Here is an 11929-nt window from a genome sequence, read left to right as displayed (position 1 = left end):
ATTCACACCTACTTGTAGCCGAACACCACCTCTCTAGCTTTTGATGAGGTATGGTCCGGGATTCTTACCGTTTCTAACACATTTTTCAGCAATTATGGTAGGATATTCACACCTTCTTGCAGCTGAACACCTCCTCTCCCACTTATGATCATGTGCAGATTGATTTTCGAAAATTTTCTTTCATGTTTTCTAGCAATTAATGATGGACATTTAGACCTTCTTGCAGCTGAACACCTCCGCTCCCGCTTTTGATCATACATTGTCAGGCATTCGCACCTTGTCTTACCCGCTTTTTACAAACTTTAGTCGAACATTCACACCTTTTTGCAGCCGAACACAGTTTTTTGCAGCCGAATTTGGGCATTCGCACCTTTTCATACCCACTTTTTACCAACTATGGTCGGACATTCACACCTTCTTGTAGCCGAACACATCCAGTCCTGCTTTTGATGATGTATGGTTGGGCATTCGCACCTTTTTTTTTTACCCATTTTTGAGGAATTATGGGTGGACATTCACACCTTCTTGCAGCTGAACACCTCCTCTCCCACTTATGATCATGTGCGGTTGGATATTCGAAATTTTTTTTTCATGTTTTCTAGAAATTATTAATGGACATTCAGACCTTCTTGTAGCCGAACAACTCCGCTCCCGCTATTGATTGTGTACAGTCCGGTTTTTTAACCTTTTCTTACCCGCTTTTTACCAACTATGGTCGGACATTCGCAGCATCTTACAGCGGAACACCTCCGCTCCCTCTTTTGATGGTGTATGTTCGGGCATTCGAACTTTTTCTTACCCGCTTTTTACAAACTATGGTCGGACATTCAAACCTTCTCGTAGCAGAACACATCCACTTCTTCTTTTGATGATGTATGGTTGGGCATTGGCACCGTTTCTAACACATTTTTCAGCAATTATGGTAGGACATTCACACCTTCTTGCAGCTGAACACCTCCTCTCCCACTTATGATCATGTGCAGATTGATTTTCGAAAATTTTCTTTCATGTTTTCTAGCAATTAATGATGGACATTTAGACCTTCTTGCAGCTGAACACCTCCGCTCCCGCTTTTGATCATACATTGTCAGGCATTCAAACCTTGTCTTACAAACTTTAGTCAAACATTCACACCTTTTTGCAGCCGAACACAGTTTTTTTCAGCCGAACTTGGGCATTCGAACCTTTTCATACCCACTTTTTACCAACTATGGTCGGACATTCAAACCTTCTTGTAGCCGAACACATCCAGTCCTGCTTTTGATGATGTATGTTCAGGCATTCGAACCTTTTCTTACCAGCTTTTTACAAACTATGCTCGGACATTCAAACCTTCTTGTAGCCGAACACATCCACTCCTGCTTTTGATGATGTATGGTTGGGCATTCGAACCTACTTGTTGCCCGCTTTTCATTAATTATGGGTGGACATTCACACCTTGTCGCAGCCAAACACCTCCGCTCCCTGTTTTGATCATGTATGGTTGGACATTCGCACCTTTTCTCACCCGCTTTTTGCAAACTATGGTCGGCCATTCACAGCTTCCTCTCCACCATACTTCTATGGTGGGATATTCACACCCACTTGCATCCGAAGACCTCCGCCCCCACTTTTGTTGATATTTAGTCGGTCATTCGCACCTTACCCACTTTTGGCAAACTATGGCCTTCTTGCAGCCAAAAACCTCTGATCTCGCTTTTGATGATGTAAGGTTGGGCATTCAGACCTTGCTTCACCTGCTTTTCACCAAATATAGTCGGACATTCACACCTTCTTGCAGCCGAACACTTCCGCTCCACCTTTTAGTTTTCTATGGGGCATTCACACCTTTTTTTTCACCGCATTTTATAAAAACACCACAGGAACACCGTATTGAGGCTTTGTTCTGACCGCTCATTCGGTGTCGCGTTTCGTTCAAGCAATTCGCCTGGTTAGCCCGCACTCGGCTCGCTCCCAGAGCCGTGTTAAAGTCTACTTCGCATTCACTCTCTTTTCTCAGCAGACTAAAAGAAAGTTTCATCTTGGGCTCCCTGAAACTTCCATCCTGCACCGCTGTTTGCTTTTTCACAAGAGCAGAGGAGAGCGCACCGTTCCCAGGGGCACTACAGTACCGGGTCGATGCTTGGAGTGAACGGAGCAAGCTCCTTTTTCAACTCCTATTGATACAAATCCATTTAATATGTAGTCCTCGCATAGAGGACACATCAGACATTAAACTGATAAGAACAGATACTACACTTGAATCATGCAGAACTCCTCAAAAGGGAGGTATGGCTTAATCACAAGTGTGGCTCTTTCTCATTCAGGGTAATATGAGGAAGTTTATGCTTGAAATATATGTAGAAATGGGTACATATGAAGGACAAAGCAGTGTTAACTTAGTTTGCGTGAAGAAATTCATTTTATACATAAAATCCGAAATCGTGCAGAACTCATGAAAATAAGCTTATTCTCGGATTCCTAAAACTTTTGATTTGCACTTTCTTTTACTGCAAAGTACAACGTTGTTTTTTGTTGAAATCTATCTAGACATTGATAAATACCAGCCAAAACTCTGCTGCCACTTTTGATAATTTATGGTTGGGCATTCTTACCTTTTCTTACCCGCTTTTTACAAATTATGATCTTACATTCACACCTACTTGCAGTCGAACACCTTCTCATCCACTTATGATCATGTGCGGTTGGGCTTTCGCACCTTTTCTTACCCATTTTTCAGTAATTATGGGTGGATATTCAGACCTTCTTGCAGCTGAAAACCTCCGCACCTCTTTTGATCATACATTGTCGGGCATTCACACCTTGTCTTACCCGCTTTTTACAAACTTTAGTCGGACATTCAAACCTTCTTGCAGCTGAACCACCTCCGCTCCCTGTTTTGATCATATATGGTCTGGCAATAGTACCTTTTCTTACCCGTTTGTGAGTAATTATGGCTGGACATTCACACCTTCTTGCAGCCGAACACAACCTCTCCCGCTTTTGATGATATATGGTCCGGCATTCTTACCTTTTCTAACACATTTTTCAGTATTTGAACCTTCTCTTACCCGCTTTTTACAAACCATGGTTGGACTTTCATACCTTCTTGTAGCTGAACAACTCCACTCCTGCTTTTGATGATTTATGGTTGGACATTCGCATCTTTTCCTACCCATTTTTCAGTAATTATGGGTGGATATTCACATCTTCTTGCAGCTGAACACCTCCGCTCCCGCTAATGATCATGTAAGGTTTGATATTCGAAAATTTTCTTTCATGTTTTAAAGCAATTATTAATGGACATTCACACCTACTTGCAGCCGAACACCACCTCTCCCGCTTTTGATGATGTATGGACCGGCATTCTTACCTTTTCTAACACATTTTTCAGCAATTATGGTTGGAGAATCACACCTACTCACAGTCGAACAACTCCGCTACCGCATTTGATGGTGTATAGTCGGGATTTCTCACCCTTTCTCATCAGCTTTTTGCAAATTATTCTCTGACAGTCACACCTACTTGCAGTCGAACAGCTCTGCTCCCGCTTTTGATTATGTTTGGTTAGATATTCGAACCTTTTCTTAACTGCTTTTTTACAAACTTTGGTCGGACGTTCACACCTTCTTGCAGCCGAACACCTACACTTCCGGTTTTGATAGTGTATATTCGGGCATACGAACCTTTTCTTACCCGCTTTTTACAAACCATGGTCGGACTTTCACACCTTCTCTTAGCTGAACAACTCCGCTCCCTCTTTTGATTGTGTACAGTCGGGTATTTTAACCTTTTCTTACCCGCTTTTTACCAACTATGATCGGACATTCACACCGTCTTACAGCGGAACACCTCCGCTCCCTCTTTTGATGGTGTATGTTCGGGCATTCGAACCTTTTCTTACCCGCTTTTACAAACCAGGGTCGGACTTTCACACCTTTTAGTAGCCGAACAACTCCGCTCCCGCCATTGATTGTGTACAGTTGGGTATTTTAACCTTTTCTTACCCGCTTTTTACCAACTATGGTCGGACATTCACACCGTCTTACAGCGGAACACCTCCTCTCCCGCTTATGATCATGTACGGTTTGATATTCGAAAATTTACTTTCTTGTTTTAAAGCAATTATTGATGGACATTCAAACCTTCTTTTTGATTGTGTATAGTCGGGCTTTCGAGCCTTTTCTTCCCGGTTTTTACAAACCATGGTGTGACTTTCACACCTTCTTGTAGCCAAACAACTCCGCTCCCGTTATTGATTGTGTACAGTCGGGTATTTTAACCTTTTCTTACCCGCTTTTTACCAACTATGGTCGGACATTCACACCGTCTTACAGCGGAACACCTCTGCTCCCGCTTTTGATGGTGTATAGTCGGGCTTTCGAACCTTTTCTTACCCGCTTTTTACAAACTATGGTGGGACATTCAAACCTTCTTGTATCCGAAAACCTCCGCTCTCTCTTTTGATCATACATTGTCGGACATTCGCACCTTTTCGTACCCGCTTTTTACAAACCATGGTCGGACTTTCACACCTTTTAGTAGCCGAACAACTCCGCTCCCGCTATTGATTGTGTACAGTCGGGTATTTTAACCTTTTCTTACCCGCTTTTTACCAACTATGGTTGGACATTCACACCTTCTTACAGCAGAACACCTCCGCTCCCTGTTTTGATTATGTATGGTTTGACATTCGCACCTTCTCTCACCCGCCTTTTACTATGGTCGGCCATTCACAGCTTCCTCTCCACCATACTTGTATGGTGGGATATTCACACCCACTTGCATCCGAAGACCTCTGCCCCAAATTTTGTTGATATTTAGTCGGACATTCGCACCTTACCTGCTTTTGGCAAACTATGGCCTTCTTGCAGCCAAACACCTCTGATCTCGCTTTTGATGATGTAAGGTTGGGCATTCAGACCTTGCTTCACCTGCTTTTTACCAAATATAGTCGGACATTCACACCTTCTTGCAGCCGAACACTTCCGCTCCACCTTTTAGTGTTCTATCACACCTTTTTTTCACCGCATTTTATACATTATGGTTGGAAATTTTCAACCACTCTCATCCGAAGACCTCTCCTCCCGCTTTTGTTAATATATTTGAACTTTAGTCGGACATTCAAACCTTCTTGCAGCTGAACCACCTCCGCTCCCTGTTTTGATCATATATGGTCTGGCAATACTACCTTTTCTTACCCGTTTGTGAGTAATTATGGCTGGACATTCACACCTACTTGCAGCCGAACACAACCTCTCTCGCTTTTGATGATGTATGGACCGGCATTCTTACCTTTTCTAACACATTTTTCAGCAAATATGGTCGGAGATTCACACCTACTCACAGCCGAACAACTCCGCTCCCGCATTTGATGGTGTATAGTCGGGCATTCTCACCCTTTCTCATCAGCTTTTTGCAAATTATGATCTGACATTCACACCTACTTGCAGTCGAACAGCTCTGCTCCCGCTTTTGATTATGTATGGTTGGATATTCGAACCTTTTCTTAACTGCTTTTTACAAACTTTGGTTGGACGTTCACACCTTCTTGTAGCCGAACACATGCACTCCTGCTTTTGATGATGTATGGTTGGGCATTCGCACCTTTTTTTTACCCATTTTTCAGGTATTATGGGTGGACATTCACACCTTCTTGCAGCTGAACACCTCCTCTCCCACTTATGATCATGTGTGGTTTGATTTTCGAATATTTTCTTTCATGTTTTCTAGCAATTATTGATGGACATTTAGACCTTCTTGCAGCTGAACACCACCTCTCCCGATTTTGATTATGTATGGACCGGCATTTTTACCTTTTCTAACACATTTTTCAGCAATTATGGTTGGAGATTCACACCTACTCACAGCCGAACAACTCCGCTACCGCATTTGATGGTGTATAGTCGGGCATTCTCACCCTTTCTCATCAGCTTTTTGCAAATTATGATCTGACATTCACACCTACTTTTAGTCGAACAGCTCTGCTCCCGCTTTTGATTATGTATGGTTGGATATTCGAACCTTTTCTTAACTGCTTTTTACAAACTTTGGTTGCACGTTCACACCTTCTTGTAGCCGAACACATGCACTCCTGCTTTTGATGATGTATGGTTGGGCATTCGCACCTTTTTTTTACCCATTTTTCAGGTATTATGGGTGGACATTCACACCTTCTTGCAGTTGAACACCTCCTCTCCCACTTATGATCATGTGCGGTTTGATTTTCGAAAATTTTCTTTCATGTTTTCTAGCAATTATTGATGGACATTTAGACCTTCTTGCAGCTGAACACCACCTCTCCCGATTTTGATGATGTATGGACCGGCATTTTTACCTTTTCTAACACATTTTTCAGCAATTATGGTTGGAGATTCACACCTACTCACAGCCGAACAACTCCGCTACCGCATTTGATGGTGTATAGTCGGGCATTCTCACCCTTTCTCATCAGCTTTTTGCAAATTATGATCTGACATTCACACCTACTTCCAGTCGAACAGCTCTGCTCCCGCTTTTGATTATGTTTGGTTAGATATTCGAACCTTTTCTTAACTGCTTTTTACAAACTTTGGTCGGACGTTCACAATATCTTGCAGCCGAACACCTCCGCTTCCGCTTTTGATGGTGTATATTCGGGCATACGAACCTTTTCTTACCCGCTTTTTACAAACCAAGGTCGGACTTTCACACCTTCTCTTAGCTGAACAACTCCGCTCCCTCTTTTGATTGTGTACAGTCGGGTAATTTAACCTTTTCTTACCCGCTTTTTACCAACTATGATCGGACATTCACACCGTCTTACAGCGGAACACCTCCGCTCCCTCTTTTGATGATGTATGGTTAGGCATTCGCACCTTTTTTTTTACCCATTTTTGAGGAATTATGGGTGGACATTCACACCTTCTTGCAGCTGAACACGTCCTCTCCCACTTATGATCATGTGCGGTTGGATATTCGAAATTTTTTCTAGCAATTATTGATGGACATTCAGCTGAACACCTCCGCTCCCTCTTTTGATGGTGTATATTTTGGCATTCGAACCTTTTCTTACCCGCTTTTTACAAACCATGGTCGGACTTTCACACCTTTTAGTAGCCGAACAACTCCGCTCCCGCTATTGATTGTGTACAGTCGGGTATTTTAACCTTTTCTTACCCGCTTTTTACCAATTATGGTCGGACATTCACACCTTCTTTCGGCGGAACACCTCCGCTCCCTGTTTTGATCATTTATGGTCTGGCAATACTACCTTTTCTTACCCGTTTTTAGGTAATTATGGCTGGACATTCACAGCTTCTTGCAGCCGAACACCTCTTCTCCCGCTTTTGATGATGAATTGTCCGGCATTCTTACCTTTTCTAACACATTTTTCAGCAATTATTGTCGGTCATTCACACCTTTCTCATCAGCTTTTTGCAAATTATGATCTGACATTCACACCTACTTGCAGCCGAACACCTCGGCTTCCGCTTTTGATGGTGTATATTTTGGCATTCGAACCTTTTCTTACCCGCTTTTTACAAACCATGGTCGGACTTTCACACCTTTTAGTAGCCAAACAACTCCGCTCCCGCTATTGATTGTGTACAGTCGGGTATTTTAACCTTTTCTTACCCGCTTTTTACCAATTATGGTCGGACATTCACACCTTCTTTCGGCGGAACACCTCCGCTCCCTGTTTTGATCATTTATGGTCTGGCAATACTACCTTTTCTTACCCGTTTTTAGGTAATTATGGCTGGACATTCACAGCTTCTTGCAGCCGAACACCTCTTCTCCCGCTTTTGATGATGAATTGTCCGGCATTCTTACCTTTTCTAACACATTTTTCAGCAATTATTGTCGGTCATTCACACCTTTCTCATCAGCTTTTTGCAAATTATGATCTGACATTCACACCTACTTGCAGCCGAACACCTCGGCTTCCGCTTTTGATGGTGTATATTTTGGCATTCGAACCTTTTCTTACCCGCTTTTTACAAACCATGGTCGGACTTTCACACCTTCTTTTAGCCGAACAACTCCGCTCCTGCTATTGATTGTGTAGAGTCGGGTAATTTAACCTTTTCTTACCAGCTTTTTACCAACTATGGTCGGACATTCACACCTTCTTACAGCGAAACACCTCCGCTCCCTCTTTTGATTGTGTATGTTCGGGCATTCGAACCTTTTCTTACCCGCCTTTTACAAACTATGGTCGGACATTCAAACCTTCTTGTGGCCGAACACATCCACTTCTGCTTTTGATGATGTATAGTTGGGCATTCATACCTTTTCTTACCCATTTTTCAGTAATTATTGGTGGACATTCAGACCTTCTTGCAGCTGAATACCTCCGCTCCCGCTTTTGATGGTGTATAGTCGGGCTTTGGAGGCTTTTCTTCAACGGTGTTTACAAATTATGGTTGGAAATTCAGACCTTGCAGCCTAAAATCTCCGCTCCCTCTTTTGATCATACATTGTCGGGCATTCGCACCTTGTCTTACCCGCGTTTTAAAAACCATGGTCGGACTTTCACACCTTCTTGTAGCCGAACAACTCCGCTCCCGCTATTGATTGTGTACAGTCGGGTTTTTTAACCTTTTCTTACCCACTTTTTACCAACTACGGTCGGACATTCACACCTTCTTATGGCGGAACACCTCCGCTGCCTCTTTTGATGGTGTATGTTCGGGCATTTGAACCTTTTCTTACCCGCTTTTTACAAACTAGGGTCGGACATTCAAACCTTCTTGCAGCTGAACACCTCCTCTCCCACTTATGATCATGTGCGGTTGGATATTCGAAATTTTTTTTTCATGTTTTCTCGCAATTATTGATGGACATTCAGACCTTCTTGCAGCTGAACACCTCCGCTCCCTATTTTGATGGTGTATATTTTGGCATTCGAACCTTTTCTTACCCGCTTTTTACAAACCATGGTCGGACTTTCACACCTTTTAGTAGCCAAACAACTCCGCTCCCGCTATTGATTGTGTACAGTCGGGTATTTTAACCTTTTCTTACCCGCTTTTTACCAATTATGGTCGGACATTCACACCTTCTTTCAGCGGAACACCTCCGCTCCCTGTTTTGATAATTTATGGTCTGGCAATACTACCTTTTCTTACCCGTTTTTAGGTAATTATGGCTGGACATTCACAGCTTCTTGCAGCCGAACACCTCTTCTCCCGCTTTTGATGATGAATGGTCCGGCATTCTTACCTTTTCTAACACATTTTTCAGCAATTATTGTCGGTCATTCACACCTTTCTCATCAGCTTTTTGCAAATTATGATCTGACATTCACACCTACTTGCAGCCGAACACCTCGGCTTCCGCTTTTGATGGTGTATATTTTGGCATTCGAACCTTTTCTTACCCGCTTTTTACAAACCATGGTCGGACTTTCACACCTTCTTTTAGCCGAATAACTCCGCTCCCGCTATTGATTGTGTAGAGTCGGGTATTTTAACCTTTTCTTACCCGCTTTTTACCAACTATGGTCGGACATTCACACCTTCTTACAGCGGAACACCTCCGCTCCCTCTTTTGATTGTGTATGTTCGGGCATTCAAACCTTTTCTTACCCGCCTTTTACAAACTATGGTCGGACATTCAAACCTTCTTGTGGCCGAATACATCCACTTCTGCTTTTTATGATGTATAGTTGGGCATTCACACCTTTTCTTACCCATTTTTCAGTAATTATTGGTGGACATTCAGACCTTCTTGCAGCTGAACACCTCTGCTCCCGCTTTTGATGGTGTATAGTCGGGCTTTCGAGGCTTTTCTTCAACGGTGTTTACAAATTATTGTTGGAAATTCAGACCTTGCAGCCGAACACCTCCGCTCCCTCTTTTGATCATACATTGTCGGGCATTCGCACCTTGTCTTACCCGCCTTTTACAAACCATGGTCGGACTTTCACACCTTCTTGTAGCCGAACAACTCCGCTCCCGCTATTGATTGTGTACAGTCGGGTATTTTAACCTTTTCTTACCCGCTTTTTACCAATTATGGTCGGACATTCACACTGTCTTACAGCGGAACACCTCCGCTCCCTCTTTTGATGGTGTATGTTCGGGCATTCGAACTTTTTCTTACCCACTTTTTACAAACTATGGTCGGACATTCAAACCTTCTTGTAGCAGAACACATCCACTTCTTCTTTTGATGATGTATGGTTGGGCATTCGCACCTTTTCTTACCCATTTTTCAGGAATTATGGGTGGACATTCACACCTACTTGCAGTCGAACAGCTCTGCTCCCACTTTTGATTGTTTGGTTGGATATTCGAACCTTTTCTTAACTGCTTTTTACAAACTTTGGTCGGACATTCACACCTTCTTGCAGCCGAACACCTCCGCTTCCGCTTTTGATGGTATATATTCGGGCATTTGAACCTTTTTTTACCCGCTTTTTACCAACTATGGTCGGACATTCGCACCATCTTACAGCGGAACACCTCTACTCCCGCTTTTGATGATGAATGGTCTGGCATTCTTACCTTTTCTAACACATTTTTCAGCAATTATTGTCGGTCATTCACACCGTCATTGGAGAGGTCCTTTGAGTGAAGGAATATATTTCCCCATTCCAAGTCTGAGAATGGGAAACAGTAGTGAAAAAATATGTGCGCCTACTTTATTGGCTGTGTCGCTCACTCCAGAGCAATTCGATTTTTTTAATGTTTGTGGTGCTCGCCCTCACATTTCCTTGGCCAAACCTACACACTGGCATTGACAAGGTGTGGGAGAGTTTGTTGCTACATGTCAGAAAGAAACAGATTGGACCGTTTCACCTGCTGATCCAAATTTGATGTTTTCTGAACGATTGTCAGCATACAAAAAAACATTTTTGAGTACAATGCATTGTCAAAGAACTGTGGAATTAATTCCTACCACAGAATCACATTTTTCAGCAACTTTTGTTGGTCATTCACACCTTTCTCATCAGCTTTTTGCAAATTATGATCTGACATTCACACCTACTTGCAGCCGAACACCTCGGCTTCCGCTTTTGATGGTGTATATTTTGGCATTCGAACCTTTTCTTACCCGCTTTTTACAAACCATGGTCGGACTTTCACACCTTCTTTTAGCCGAACAACTCCGCTCCCGCTATTGATTGTGTAGAGTCGGGTATTTTAACCTTTTCTTACCCGCTTTTTACCAACTATGGTCGGACATTCACACCTTCAACATGCCCTTCAATGTCCACAATTTTGGCGTCACGAACAGGATCCCTCGACTGGTGTCTCTGGACCGGACCGCAGTGCATGGCCAGCCTGGACTGAAGTAGCTGTTCCAGCCTCATACCTCCAAGGCCTTTTCTGAGAGAGAGGACTGGCAGGTCCTTTTCCTGAATACCAGCGCTGGGATCATTTTTTAAATATGATAGTCTGAGACGATAGGACTGCTTTTTAGTTTTTATTTGAATAAAAGAGGGTTTCCCGGTTGTGTCATTAGTGAGACAGAGATTTCATGGGTAAGTGAAACTTTTGAAGCAGTCCGAAGAAGTGTGAAGTACTCCGAAGAAGTGTGAGTACAGATTAAAGGTCCTCATTGGAGACGTCCTTTGAGTGAAGGAATATATTTCCCCATTCCAAGTCTGAGAATGGGAAACAGTAGGTCTCAGACTTTTGACCCTACCGGGGGACCTAAGCATGTTGAAATGAAAAAGAAATATGGTCCAGAGGTTTTCCACCTGAAGGTTCTTTTAGTATGTTAGAAATAAGAAAATTAGAATAAAAGTTTTTTACAAATATGAGAAAGAGATGAAGCAAAAAAAAGAAAATTAAGTTTAAATAAGAAGTAAGAAAGGTATAGAATGTTGGAAAAAATAAAGTGTATTAAGAGAAAGAAAGGAAAATGTTAAACAAATGCCATGACGGAATGATGATAATAATTTAGTATGTGGACGAAAACATAATTCAGCTCTGATTAAGACTGAATCTTCTTTTAA

The 11929-nt window shown here is 42.6% G+C and overlaps 1 non-coding gene across 1 annotated transcript; it reads right to left on the bottom strand.

Moving 5' to 3' along the window:
* Nucleotides 1-2077: 2077 nt before the first annotated feature.
* On the bottom strand, nucleotides 2078-2268 carry LOC140283373 (U2 spliceosomal RNA). The gene has a single exon (XR_011910075.1). It is a non-coding gene; the product is annotated as a U2 spliceosomal RNA (small nuclear RNA).
* Nucleotides 2269-11929: the final 9661 nt, after the last annotated feature.

This window comes from Leuresthes tenuis, unplaced genomic scaffold, assembly GCF_036924035.1.
Source record: "Leuresthes tenuis unplaced genomic scaffold, fLeuTen1.0.hap1 SCAF_23, whole genome shotgun sequence".
In the NCBI taxonomy this organism is placed as follows: Eukaryota; Metazoa; Chordata; class Actinopteri; order Atheriniformes; family Atherinopsidae; genus Leuresthes; species Leuresthes tenuis.
This window is presented reverse-complemented; position numbering and strand designations above follow the sequence as displayed.